The 15,580-nt window shown below is 37.8% G+C and overlaps 1 protein-coding gene and 1 non-coding gene across 2 annotated transcripts in view; both read right to left on the bottom strand.

Annotated features, from left to right (window-relative positions):
• The window catches only part of NCOA2 (nuclear receptor coactivator 2), a 264,744-nt gene that overhangs the window by 214,615 nt on the left and 34,549 nt on the right, over window positions 1-15,580 (bottom strand). The window lies entirely within an intron of this gene.
• Window positions 13,994-14,157, bottom strand: LOC114234714 (U1 spliceosomal RNA). The gene has a single exon (XR_003620901.2). It is a non-coding gene; the product is annotated as a U1 spliceosomal RNA (small nuclear RNA).

The following is a 15,580-nucleotide window of genomic DNA, read 5'->3' on the forward strand; positions in this document are numbered from 1 at the left end:
ATATGCAAGAAAATTCAAAGCCAAAGACAGACTGTGCTGACCTAAGCTAATAAAAATACACAAACACCCACCTAAAAGGGAACAGATTCTGATGCTTCAACAAAGAATCAAAGAGTCTTCAAGCTTGTCTCTCTCCACTTCATACAGATATTCACCCCTTCATTTATTTGTTTTGGCATTTACTTTGAGTCTCTAGTACTTTATGGCAGACACTGTTCTAGGCACTACAGACAGAAGAAAGAAAAAATGAAAAAGAAGAAAACTACCTTCATCAAACTTATATTCAATAAAAGATGCAAACGGGTTTCCTGTCACATAGTAACTCCGAAATACTGCCTGAAGCCATAGGCTGAAAATGTGTCCAAGACCATGTCCATAGTAGGAGATTTTAAAATTCCACCAAAAAGCTATGAGTCATTAGCAATATCTGTTATGGACATGATAAACAGTGAAACACAAGACTGTGAACTTGGATTTGCCATCCTCATTCTAAGGAATGTTTTCTCATCCTCCTTCCTACTTATATACCACATAAAAGTTAATCTAATAATACTAAGTTTTTCAAAGTGCTAACTGCTGTGACTGAGTGGGACCGAATGGTTATATCCACTTCAGTAGAGGCAGAGGAATACTATTATTTAAATGAAACCATTTCTTAAAAAACTCAGTGTTTTCACACTTCTCTGACTAAACATACAACAATCATTGTGACCTGCCTTCTTAGAATTTAGAAAAATTATGGTAGAGATTATTTTATAGCCCTTGTCTCTCTTTTTAAAAGTTGATCTTTTTCCTCCCAATAAATGTTCATGTAGCAAGCAAAAACAAAAACATTCAACTAATCATTCTTACAGCAGCATAGGAACCGAAAAACTGCCCTAACAGCTGTACTCCTACAAAACAAAACAAAACAAAACAAAACAAAACACAAATGTCATAGAAACTATGTTCCAATGACTGAAAATGCGAAAAGGGGAAAAGCTAAAAATTTTCATATACCACATATTTCAATACTAAAGGTGTGTTTAATAATAATTAGTAAGTAGTTCACTGATTAATTAACCCTTTAAAACAAGCCAAAGTCCCTATAAAAAGCAAAGTGATTTGACTATGAGACAAACTGATATAAAAACCAACAGCATGTTCTCACAACAGAAGACACACACAGACTAAAAAGTAAAGGCATGGAAAAGATATTTTATGCAACTGGGAATTTTTAAAAAGCTGGGGTAGCAATACTTAACTCTGACAAAATAAACTTTAAAACCAAGGCCACAGTAAGAAACAAAGGACAGCCCTGGCTGGTTTGGCTCAGTGGACAGACTGTCGGCTTTTGAACTGGAGGGTCCCAGGTTCGATTCCAGTCAAGAGCACATGCCTGGGTTGTGGGCTCAGTCCCCAGTGGGGGGCTTGCAGGAGGCAGCCGATCCATGATTCTCTCTCATCATGGATGTTTCTATCTCTTTCTCCCACCTCCTTCCTCTCTGAAATCAATAAAATAAAATAAAAAAAGAAACAAAGGACACTACATAATGATAAAAGGAGCAATCCAACAAGAGGAAATAACCCTTGTAAACATTTATGCACCCAACACAGGAGCACCTAAATATGTAAAGCAAATCTTGATAGACATAAAGGGAGAGAGTAACAGTAAAATAGTCATAGTAGGAGATTTTAATACCACATTGACATCAATAGCTAGATCTTCCAGATAGAAAATCAACAAGGAAATGGTGGCCTTGAATGACATACTTAGATGAGATGGATTTAATGGCTATCTTCAGAAACACTAATTCGAAAGAATATATGTACCCCTAAGTTCATTGTGGTGTTTTTACAATAGCTAAAATTTGGAAACAGCCCAAGTGCCCATCAGTAGTAGATGAGTGGATAAAAAAAAAAAACTGTGGTAGATTTACACAATGGAATGCTACTCAGCCATAAAAAAAGAAAGAAAGAAAGAAAGAAAGAAAGAAAGAAAGAAAGAAAGAAAGAAAGAAAGAAAGAAAGAAAGAAGGGAATCTTGCCTTTTGTGACAGCATGAATGGACTTGGAGAGTATTTTGCCAAGTGAAATAAGCCAGTCAGAGAAAGGTAAGTACCATATGATTTCACTTACATATGGAATCTAATGAACAAAATAAAATAACAAACAGTTGTGTGTTGATCTTGGGTTCTGGCAGAAGGGACATTTAAAATAAATTTTGAAGGATAGAATTTAATATCCAAATGAATGTGGGAGAATTATATTTTAAGCACAGGGAACTCATTGAGCGAGCATTTATTAAACTGCCTCATATGTGGGCAGTAGGGAAAACAAAGAAGAATTATATTGGGGGCGGAAGCATATATAATCACTAAAAGAATACATTACAAAACAGTGAAGTACAGGAAGAGAACAAAGAAAATATGACTATAATCCAGATTTAATGATGTTTCCTGTTTTATGAAAACAATTAGCCTTTTCAGTCATGCTACCAAATATTTGATGGTTAAATGAAGTAACAAATGTGAAAATTCCTCAAAAACCTCGCAAGGCATTATAGAAATATGCAAGGTGAAGTTATTTCTCCTATGCTGTTGACTTTCTTTTCTTTTCTTTTCTTTAAATATATCTAGTTAACATTTATTGAGTGCTTATTATACACAGGACACTTTTCCAAGTCCTTTAAATACATAATCTCATTTAATTCTCTTGATGATTCCATAGTACAGATACCTATTTTATAGGCAAGAAGTTAAAGCACTTGCCAGAAACTATACAATAGGCCAGCAATGCTGGGATATGAGGGAAAATGTATGTAGTGATGGTAGATGAAACTTTTGTGAATTTCAGTCAGGACCAGATTGTGAATAATGCAAAGGACATAATTAGAGTTCAGAAAGGGTGCATTTACTAAGTGACTACTGTTTGCCAGGCATATACCTGATCTCATCAAATCTTTACAACTCCCATATTTCATAAAAATTATTAGTCACGTTTTTACTAACAAAGCTCAGACATATTTTTATTCTCACTAAATCATGCTAGTAAGTGACAAAAAGAAAAAAAGCATGACTTCTTAACATATCCTCTACTATATATTCTTGCCTAATTCTATAGTACCCCTCTCTTCCAGTTCCATTTTTGCTATGCCTTTCTCTTCCTAGACAAAACTTTATTTTATTGGAATCCTTTAGGAAAGAGAAATGAATACAAAAACTTTATAATATGTATGTTGAAATTATCCCTACTCTGAATTAACTGTAAACCTGCAGTTAATTTATTTTTATTAGTAGTATATCTGCATCCTACACTACATAAACTAATCTATATAATGTGATCAAGGAAATATTAGTGCTTTTCAATGACTCCAAAATCAATGTCAATGGGTAAATCATACAGCCTAAAGTAAAATACCAGTAAAAGCCAGGGAAATAAAAAATGTTGAGTTGTCTCTTTCGGCCAAATGTTTAGTTTTTAGATAAATTAGTTATCTGAGAATTTAGCATGTATTTTTCTAGTACATTTTAGTGAAAATTCCCTATTTATACCTTCATATCCCCTTTCAAGTTACTGAAGTACCAAGACAAAACAACACATAAATTAAATGCTGTCCTACAAATCTTAACTATGAATTTAATTAGCAGTACAAACAGAACTCTTATATTTAAAGAATAGTTAATTACAGAACATGAAACTAAAAGAGGTCACTGGAAGATTTTATGATCATGGTTATTCATCCCACCAAGAGGGTTGCCTGCAATATGCATACTTAAAAGCTAGGATTAACACAAAACTGTTCATTTCAAAGTGATCAGAGAGCGGAAATATCTCTGCTATTAAAAATGTTATTTTAAAAATACTGATTCTAATCGGCATTTAGCCAAACATATCACTTATATAGCAAAAACTACCTTTTTAAAGAAAGGACAAATCTAAAAAAACAATATTTGAAGACAGTTAAAACTCTATGCTCAAAGCCACTCTTGCTAATAACTGCATTGTTAAATTATGATCCTGATCCTAATCTCTTATCAGTGTTTAACAATAGCTTCTTCATAACAAAACTGTCTCTACAGAGCATGCATTTACAATGAAAACCTTAACTATCTGAGAAATGATTGATTAGAAAAAAATGTTTACAAAATTCTAATTCATTTTAAATGGCTGTATAAATTTTAGCTCTTCAATGAGGAAAAATTAGAACCTTTTTATCTATACTAACTCCTGTCATTGATTAAAAAACAAATACAATATGCTGTTGTGAAAATCTACTTTTATAGACTAGCCTAGCCCGGCCAGCATGGCTCAGTGATTTGAACATTGACCTATGAACCAGGAAGCCTCGGTTCAATTCCTGGTCAGGGCACATGCCTGGGTTGTGGGCTTGATCCCCAGTAGGGGGTGTGCAGGAGGCAGCCAATCAATGATTCTCTCTCAACATTGATGTTTCTACCTCTCTCTCTCCCTCTCCCTTCCTTTCTAGCATCAATCAATAAACAAAAATATATTTTTAAAAATCCCAGCCTATTTATTCCATTAATTCTGAAATCATCCAATTATGTGTAAATACATTTCTAAATTCCCACCATCTGCAAATGGACTATCAATACTTATGAAGTTCAACCATTTATCTAAATGGACTAAATATTTTAACTCTGCTCAGAGGAATTTTAACAGTGAAGTAGGGGTTAACTGTAATCAGAAACCAAGCCCTCCTTAGGAAGGATCAAGAGGAAATGGTAACTTTTGGAAAATCCCAAATATTTTAAACTCGGGAACATATCCAGTTTTGACAAGCTATATGGCCATGGCATAAGTGCTTCCATCTTCAGTAGCTGTTCAAACAAGCAATCCTTTACAAGTTTGACAGAGAACAGAATTCGTTTCCCCTATCCAGCTGCACTATTTCAAAGTCCCTTAAACATAAGTGTGACAAGATTGATATTTTTCAGAGCATAGGTATTTATTGTATTGTCCTAAAGGACCTAATTTTAAAATAAATAAGTGTGTGTGCGTTGGGTTGGGGGGGAATGAAGAGAGGAAGGACAGTCAAAAAAGAAAAGAGGATAATGAAAACCATACGTTTACATTAATACACACCACATATTTAGATGCTCTTCTTTTAAAGCTTTTTCTTTCTTTTTTGGGGGTGTAGTATTAATATCAAAATCAATGCTTAGGAACAATCCATCAAATAAAAATTGATAAATAAAAACACTAACCACACCCTAGGAGTACTTACAAATCAACATATCCAACAAAAGACTTCTAACCAGAATATATAAAGAACTCTCAAAACTCAATACTAAGAAAACAAACCAATTTTTTAAAACAGGCAAAAAAATTTAACAGGCTCTTCATCAAAGAATATAAACAAATGGTAAATAAGCTCATGAAAGCCGCTCAACATCATTACTCATCAGGAGAATGCAAACCCAAACCACAACTAGATATACCACACCCACCCATTAGAGTAGAAGAAAAAAACTGAGAACACCAAATGCTGAGAAGGATACAGAGCCAACTGGTATTCTCATGCATCGATGCAAAATGGTGCAAACACTTCAGAAAATGGTTTGGTTTCTTATTAAGTTTAATAAATTAAGTTTAAAAATAAACAAGTTTAAACCTACCTCCCAACCCAGCAAGCCCACTCCTGGATATTTACCTATGAGAAATGAAAATGTATGTTCATACATTCTGTAGCCAACAGTTTATAACAGCTTTATTCAAAATTGCCAGAACCTGAAAACAACCAAAACATCATCTGGTGAATGGTTAAATAAACTGTGGTACAACTATATACACAATAAAAATGAATGAAACAGTGATGCACACCGCCAGGCTCACAAGGCTGTGTGATTCCACATACATGACAATCTACAAAAGGTAAAATGATAGAAACAGATCAGTGCTTATGAGGGGCTAAGAATGTTGGTTGGGATTGACTGAAATGAAGCACGGTAAAATTTAGGGGGGAGGGTAATAGAACTGTTCTATAAACAGTGGCTACATGACCACTATTTGTCTGTATACATTTGATTGTATACATTTGTCAAAACACACAGAACCATACATTTTAGAAACAGATTATGGTGCATGTTAATTAAGGTGAAGAAAATGCTGGCCATCATCAGCAGTGTACTGGGAAAATAATACCTTATTATAAAACTGTTCTTTTGCCCATCACTTGTATATATGCAGTACTGCTGGGTACAACAATGAGAAAATGTAAATAAAGAAGACAAAAAATGGCACAAAAATGGTAACGGGGGGAAGGGAGTGTTGCTACATGGTACTCAATCCAGACAAAAAGACTTGAAAGTAGATGTGACTAAAGTCTATTACCAGGAAAAATACAAATGGAAAGAACATTATCCTATTTGCCAATCCTATCACACTAGATGAAAAGGTTATCAGTTATTGCTTAAAACTTTCGATTTTTACAAACTGAGAGCAAGCTTACAAATCTCATTTTTCACATAGTACACAGAAAGTGAAGGGGGGCAGTATAAGCAAAAACCATAAAATACTTGGGAAATATGTTTTTAATCAACTTTAATTTGAACATAACAGCAATTTTGACTTTTTAAGGAAAATTGTAAATTTTTTGGAGAGGAAATGTGGCAGATTGGAAACTGCAAAAAACTTAACAGTCCAGGGACCTTGGAGAACTAAATCAGATGACACATACTTAAGTCCATAAATGGTGAAGTGTAAAAATGTAATAATAGTTGTTAGTATACTCTCTCTGAGCTAGAAACAATGAACATGAGAATTTCCAAGCTAGTATGCTACTCCCACAGATGATTACTGTCACAAGGCCATAAATGGAAGAGCTAAGACTTGAAACCCAATTTGTCTGACTCCATACCTAAGCTCTTAGACCCCCTATATTATTTCATTTTCCAACAATTCTTAATCAACAATTTTATACCCATGAGTTTAAGGAACAAAGCAATATTCAATACTGCTAGAAGGTTCTATAAGGTAACTGGAGTTGTTGTTTGCAGTCTGTGCATACAGCATATTGGATACTCATTTCCATCTGAGAACCCACATGTGGTTGCAAGTATGTGTTGCACTTCTAGGCGGGTTTCAGTTACAATGGCCAAATGATGTGGTTATTTAGCAATATCTATGCTGGCCTAACACTTTCTAGTTCTCTTCCATTTTAATGTGCATTACCTCATTTGAGACAGACAGTCACCCAGTAGGGATATATAATACTAGGTAATTGGTACAGACTAGTACCTTCACTTCAATCCAATGAATGCACCAATGCTCATGGAGCACCTAATTGACTTTATAAAACAGGCCCAACACAATAAGCCCAAAGAAGGAAGTCCTGTTCTGTTGAAAAACAAAAAAATCACTACCTATAGCCAATTTTATTTTTTTTCCTTTCTCTGACCAGGTATATAGTTTCTAAGTCATCTAATTCAGGACGAAATTATAGAGCATACATATTATCTTTTTTAGCCCATATGGTATTCTTTCACAGAAAAACACCCTCATTTTATGGACTTCTAAAATGTGAACAATTAAAGATCATATTTTCCCATGGTGCTCTTTTTCAAATACAGGCATGTTTTTTAAATGCCTTTCAAGAGTTCCATACTAGAAACAACAATGTTCTTCCTGCCTACAGAAAGTACTGCTCGTAGCAGAGAACAGAAAACAGGTTCTTTCCTTCAAAATAGAAAGGAAGAAAAGCAAGGGGGAAGGGAGATGAGTAATTATAACAATGAAAGAGGATAAAAAGACCTTTGGCCGGATAGCTCGGTTGGTTGAGTATTGTCCCAACACACCAAGGTTGCAGGTTTGACCCCCCAGTAAGGGCACATACAAGAATCAACCAACGAATGCATCAATAAGTGGAATAACAAAACTAAATGTGTAAAAAAAAAAAAAAAAAGTGGAACAACTAATCAATGTTTCTCTCTCCTTCTCCCTCCCTCAAATCAACAAATTAAAAAAAAATTTTAAAGATATGATAGTGTCAAAAATAAATTTTAAAAATGAAGTAATACATCCTTCACTCTCCATTCTCTAAATATCCATTAGTTTTTCTTCTAGCACTCGTTAATATATGATAGGCACATACAGCATAACTTGCATAACAATAATATGCATTCAATAGATAGTTGTTGAATATTTGGTTGAAGGACATGAATAGTACAAAAAATGTTTAATTTTTTAAAGACATGGGAAGATATTACCCAGTAAAACGATTAGTGAAAGGGCCATAATAATCACCATTCATTTTTAAAAATATATATATTTTTTATTGATTTTTTAAAGGAAGGGAGAGGGATAGAGGGTTAGAAACATCAATGAGAGAAACATCAATCAGCTGCCTCCTGCACACCCTCTACTGGGAATGTGCCCGCAACCAAGGTACATGCCCTTGACCGGAATCGAACCTGGGACCCTTCAGTTCGCAGGCCAATGCACTATCCACTGAGCCAAACCGGTTAGGGCATAATCACCATTCATTTTAATGAAAGATGGAGGGGAGGGGCAGAGGGGGAAAAAGGTAAATGAGCAAACATTGAATGAATTACCCCAGTCTGGCCCTAGTCAGGGAAAAGGGCTTGAACAGAAGCTACCAAAGCCAGGAGCCCAGTGCCTCTCTCTCTCCACCAGCATGTACTCTCCTTACTGCCTGCCTCCAAAGCTACAAGATGGATTTCAGGCCTCCCAGCCGAACCTACGCAGATTCCAAACACCCCATGAGAGCCCTCACACCACCACAGTGCTTCTTTCCAAGTTCTGGGGAGAAGTGGTATCTGAAAAGTGAGGTCTGAGGATTTGAGGGACCCTGGTTGCTCTAAAATGGTAAAAGGGTAAGTGGGGGGCATTTAGAGTATGGGTTCACAGAGTTCCTACAGTAGGATCTGCATAATTTCTAACAAATTATGACTCTAAGAAATCAAAATATAAAGCATGTTAAATGTTTCCATGTGAACTGGCTCAAATATGGCCTTAGTCACAACTTAGTAAGGAAGGCGTCAAGACTAAAATATTTAATCCAATACTCAAGGGCTTTGGTGGGGGGAAAAAAAGCGAGTGTGTATGTGTGTTAAAAATAATAGTTGTCAACCTAAAATCTACAAATTTTTTTCCTATCATGAGGTCTTAGTTATTATATTGGCTTTTTCCCTAAGCACTCAATTCAGAATTATATTTTCACTGCCTGCATAAGTACATGTCTATAAAACATTCACAAAACAAGCAAAAGAACACTCTACAAAATTAAGTAGCTACTGGTTTTTCAGTTTTTTGGTGCCTTTTAAAAGTACTTGGAAGCTTGGAGTACTTATTAAATGCTTGCTGTTCTGTCCTAGAATTCTGATTTTAGCAAAGATGGGATCACAAGAGAACTCTGGTGGCTACAATTCACACACTTTGGCAGAATACTAGTCAAACGTGGACCTTGTAATACCCTTTACCCCTAAATGTGCTAAAGGTTCATAAAGGCAAGAGGCTCATGCAGAAGGACAGTGCTCAGCACACTCCCATCTATACACAAGCACCTGTAGCTGATTCACACAACAGAAACCTGCAGTTCCCCTGACAGGAAAGGAAAGCTACCTAATCATGTCTGACTTGACCCTAACACTAACCCAAACCCTAACCCCCTAACGCTAACCCCTTAGGCACACCAACTCCTTGGGTGACGAGGAAAGAGTCCTTTTTTAGAAATAAATGCCAGTTACTAGACATCCAGATTTTCCCAGCAACCATCGCTATTCCTTTAATACAAACTGCTAAGCCATTCGCATTGCCCTCTTCTGTAACGCTGACCTTGTTTCAGCTTCTGCGGTTCATTAAAAAGCACTGAATACTATTTTGAAATGAAATAAATTCAAAATAACAGCATTTGTGAGGTTAATGTGAAAACTTTTGTGCCGATTTCTGAGGCTCTGTGGGAATAATGGTATTAAGCGCTACTCTTTTTCTCCCTTGTTCCCCAGGAGGTGGACTGCATTTCCAGATACAGTGAAAAGACTACCAACAGAGTAATAGTTACACCAATAACATATATAAATAGGACCGCTGAGAGTATAACATAGATTTTGGAGTTACTGCACAGAGGGACCAATAATCACAGCACTCCAGCTTTTAGTAAAAAACAGTTCACAGGTACAAACAGTCTCAATTTAAATGTTTGATAATCAGTTTCCATGCATTAAGTAGTACCATTCAAAGTGGTTTAAAACTCTCTCTGTAAAATAACCACATATCTAAATGTTAAGGATTTTTTACTATTTTGATTGATTTTTACAGAGAGAGGAAGGGAGAGGGAGTGAGAAAGCCAGACATCCATGAGCTGCCTCCTGCACGCCCCCTACTGGGGATCGAACCCATAACCTGGGCATGTGCCCTGACCAGAAACTAAACAGGCAACCAACTGAGCCACACCAGCCAGGGCTAAATGTTAAGGATTTTTAAAGCTGTTTTTAAAAAATGAACTGAAGTGAAAAACTATTGTGAAATAAAAGCTTACTGGCCTGGTCTGAAAAGTTAAACGAGGCTTAACCTTCTAAGCTATAAAGCATGTACTGGATTTGGTTAGTTAGAAAAGCTAAGAGTGCCACTAGCAAGGATCAGTCAATACTGACTTAAGTTTGGCTCAAGTACAAGGCTTGTGTTCATGGCAATGAGGTTATAAAATACATTCACTAGGCCACGATTTCAACCAATGGGCAATTACAAACACTGAAACGTTAAGGGAGGCATGAAAGGAAGCATTTTAGAAAGCTTATTCTCAAAGGGAGTGAGGGACATATTAGATGAGCGACCTAAAACGGTACAAAGTAAAATAAGGAGAATACAGGCATTGTTTAGATTTATAGTCAAAGAAAATCTACTGACACTGAAGTAACTGCTTATCTATATCAGTGAAATTTATCAACTCTCTTTTTCTTATAAAACAGATTAAGTATGGTTTAGATTATTTTATTAAAACCTTTTCCTGTATTTCTAAAGAACCACATAAACTATGTTTGTGTAAAAATCTCCTTTAACTTAGCAAAATTAGGACAGTTGTTATGGCTGAACCTCTCTCAAAAGGAAACAAATGCTGTTTCACTAGAAGAAATCATTTACTGGCCAATGTAACTAACTCCTCCAAAAACTGAGCAATTTGCCTTGTCACTCCCTGTAGGAAAATCTAGTTTATGTACCCCATAAATATACCATACAAAAAACCAAGTAGCATCTCTGATATAATGGCTACTAAACCAAACATGTAAAATTCATGAAACATTTCCCAAAAATAACATCAAAGTCCCCCCCAAAAGAAAAAAAGATTTATGATGTTCCTCACACTTTCCATTATGTCCCATTATATTTAACTAGAGGCCCGGTGCACGAAATTCATGCACTGGGGAGGGTGTCCCTCAGCCCAGCTTGCACCCTCTCTAATATGGGACCCCTCTGGGGATGTCCAACTGCAGGATTAGGCCCTAATCCTGCAGTTGGACATCCCTCTCACAATCCGGGACCGCTGGCTCCTAACCGCTCACCTACCTGCCTGATTGCCCCCTAACTGCTTCCTTGCTGGCCTGATTGCCCCCTAACTGCTCCTCTGCGGGCCTGATTGCCCCCAAATACCCTCCCCTGCTGGCCTGATCACTCCCAATGCTTTTATTAGTATAGATATGACCCTGCACAGAAAATTTTACTAACCCTGCTTTACAATAAGGGCTTGACGATTGAATCATTAGGACCAGACACCAAGATTTCCTTTCTTTGAATAGTGGAGGGGATACTTATCTTGTCTTTAAGTTGCCTGGAAATTAAAATGAGATAATGACTTAGAAAAGTATAAAAGCACCATATAAAGACAACTGTCTTTTTAATGAAGTGGCAAAATGAAAAACACTTTTTATTCTCCCCTTCCTTCCTTTACAGCTTTTATTTAAACTTTGAAATTTATAAAAATTTCACTCCAATTTTCATTTCTTTACATTCAACATTATTTTGTATTAGTTTCAGGTTTTATATTAGTTACAGAATAGTGGTTAGACAATCATATACTTTACAAAGTGTTCCCCGATATTTCTAGTACCCACCTGGCATCATACCATCATTACAACACTACTGACTATATTCCCTATTTAAGTGACAATGGGTTTACAGGTTCCTTTCAGTCTTTCTTTTGTGTTTCTTGTCCTTCCTTTTCTTTCTCACTTCTTCCCTCATTTTCTTTATATAGTATCTCAATTGGCCATCAAAGCTCAGTGAAGGCACTGGGACACGCTTCATCCATTTTACAGACCAGGAAACTGAGGCCAATTCCAGTTGGCTGTGGAACTTGACTCAGCACACAGGAAGCCCTCAGAGCCACGCTCTTTGCGCTTCCTAAGGGGCAGCGGCCCAGCAAACAGAACAAACCTTCCAGTCAGGCTTCCTAGCCTCTTTCTCAAGCACCTCTTCATTGTGGATGCTCCACATTCTTTCCTCTCCCCCCATTCTTTACTGACCCCCCTTCTCCGAAGCAGGTGGAAGGCTTCCCACTCACTGCCTAGGCATGCTCTGCTATGGGGCAGGGTGTAGCGAGCTTGCTTTTGGGTGAAGGCAGGAGCAGTAGTCACTGCCTCTGAAGTGTGAAGGCTGCCTGAGCGAGGCCCATTAGCACTGGGAGCTTCTCTGAATCATGTCAGTCAGTCCAGTACCCTGCAGTGCAGCACCCCTTCACTGAGGTGGCTCCACCCCTCAACCCCTGCTTCTGGGGTGAGGGTCCTTGCCCCTCTGCCAGGAGTCCTTCCATGGCCCTTGATCCCTGGCTGGGCCCACCCACATCTTGGGGGCACTGCAGAACCTCTGTCTCTCTGCAGATGAGGCAGATCCCTGCCCTAGGTCTCTGAAAAGCTATGAATCTGTGGCCAGAGGCCTGGTCTGGGTCTCAGCAACCACATGCCTGCAATGTTCCCAGGGACCCTGGGAGGGGCTGGGCGAGTCCTGCCACGCCCCCCCAGGGTGGTAATCACCCCCGGGACCCCCGGGAGCGCCTGGCTCGGCCCGGCCACGCCCCCCCAGGGTGGCAATCGCCCCCACTCCCGGGAGCACCTGGCTCGGCCCGGCCACGCCCCCCCAGGGTGGCAATCGCCCCGGGACGTCCGGGATCGGCTGGCTCGGCCCGGCCATGCCCCTCCCCAGGGTGGCGATCGCCCCCGGGAACCCCGGAACTAAGAAGATTGGGCGCCGCCATCTTGGTCTTCTCAACGGCCGGATAGGCCACCCGGAGTCCCGCCCCCAGCCTCTCGCAGGCCCAATCATGGGCATAGCGGAGGTGCGGTCAATTTGCATGTTTCTCTATTATAAGGTAGGATTTCTTCATATTTAACAGCATACCTAAAATAATAAATCTCACTAACATTTTAAATGTTTTATAATTTTTATTATCAAAATGCAGATTTCACTTGAGACTCAGTTCATTTGACACACTGGTTTATTCTGCAAAATTTCACAAAAATTCATCAAATAAAGTATCTTTGAAAGGTGTCTATATAAGGAAGCCAGTACTATAATGGATTATTTTCTAAAACTGAGATACCCTGATGTAAAGTGAAGTTCAGCCCAGATTAATCTGTTTTTCTAAATTGGGACTTTGTATTTTCTAAAAGTTTGCTCTTTCTATGTTTATTTATTCTTTTATAGAGAGAGAGGGGAAGGGAGAGGGATAGAAAGATGAAAACATCAATGAGAAACCTCAATCAGCTGCCCCTCACATGCCCCCAAGGACCGAGCCCACAACCGGGGCACATGCCCAGGATGTGGGCTCCATCCCTGGTAAGGGGGGGGGGGGGGGGGGGGAGGCAGGTGATCAATGTTTCACTCTCATATCAATGTTTCTCTACCTCTCCCTTCCTCTCTCTCTAAAAAAATTAAAAATCAATTAAAAAATAGTAACAACTACAAAATAAAAACTTGATCTTCTTCCCTAAGTACCTATCCTACCTCAAAAGAACCTTACCTTTTCTTTTCTTTTTTTTTTCAGGAGAGAGCGTGAACGCAGTCCCCCACTACCACAAATTATGCAGTCAAGTTTCCCACATTTGGGGAAATCGCAGGGGTCAGCACATCCGGAGGGCAATGGATAAGCCTCGCCCTGGGAAAACCACCTTCGTGATCATGGTATCTCCCCTGCCAGGTAAGTATGAACCTTACTTTTTCTTGATCTACATTTGTTGATAACACTTCCACAATGGATGTGTGGCAGATAAAAGAATGACTTAGGACACAGAATTGACACAATGAGTCTTACTTAGCCCAGCTTCTTCCAAATGCCATCATTTAATTATGACTGTGGTTCTCAGCTACGACTGCTTCACCTGGACACATCCTACAAGAATGTGTTTCACATGCAAAAAGATCAAATCCTCTTGGGGTGGGAAATCCAAATTTTTACAGGGAAAATATGGATTTAAGGTGAACACATCTGCTTCTTCCCCTCAAACTGCTTATTCTTTGTTTCTAAGGAATACTACTGTAAGGGGGGAAGAAGGGGATTACCCTAAAGGAACAGAATTTACAATGAAAAGCTAATGATAGAAAGAAAATGTAGGATGATAGTCAACCAACTGAAGAAAGCTTACTAAGAATAAATGGTGCGGGGATCAACTTTTAAAAACTCTTAATGGCTTAAAATTATTTTAAAAATCTAAATAAACTCACTTGACACTTATTGTGCCGGGTAATGAGACATGTACATTTAAATTAAGTTACCTTAAAAAATAAAAGAAAGCACAACAATGTAAATATACTTAGAACTACTAAAATGTGCACTTAAAATGGTCAAGATGGTAAATTTTATGATTTTTTTACCACAGTTAATAAAGACACAAATAAAATACAGGTAAGAATTGCATAAAACAATCTAGGATTTTTATACATTTAAAATGGAGGCATCATACATTTAGGAGTTCTCTTTCAAAACGTATCGCTTAACTTTGTAGGGAAATAAAACCAGGAATTTCACTTATAAAGTTACTAAAAAAGTATTAAGTGATTTGTAGAAATTCCTGATACAGTGAGTTCTCACCACTGTCAACAGGTTCTGCAACTTTAAGCCAAAGGATGTATAACCAAACCAATTTTCCCACAGGCGAAGTGACATAAACAAGAGCTAAGCTCCTACGGCATGTTATCTATGTGAGGTTGAACAAATGACATTATTCTAAGACCTGCCATATTCTGATAAAGGGATAGATTTTATTATCTAGGCTATCAATGAAAACTTTGATCCTGTGAGCACTAACTTGTAGAGTTGGCAGGGTTTTTTTTCTGTGTGCTTTTTAACTACATAAAAACAAATACACTACACTTGGGGAAATACATCAGTCCCAAGAGGACATAAAAACAACTGCAGTTTTTAAAATATATTCATTGCATGGGTTTCCTCAAAACCCTGAAAAGGAAATCCCCTATCACTTCTGGCCATCACACAGGACCTCTTAAGAGAGGCATTCTAAAAAATCTAAGGTTTTTCAATTTCATTATTAGATAGCATAAAAAAGTAGATCCCTTTAATGTTAAGTGAACAAGTAAAACCATTAGATTGAAAAATTCAATTTTCACAAAT

Source organism: Eptesicus fuscus, chromosome 19, assembly GCF_027574615.1.
Source record: "Eptesicus fuscus isolate TK198812 chromosome 19, DD_ASM_mEF_20220401, whole genome shotgun sequence".
In the NCBI taxonomy this organism is placed as follows: Eukaryota; Metazoa; Chordata; class Mammalia; order Chiroptera; family Vespertilionidae; genus Eptesicus; species Eptesicus fuscus.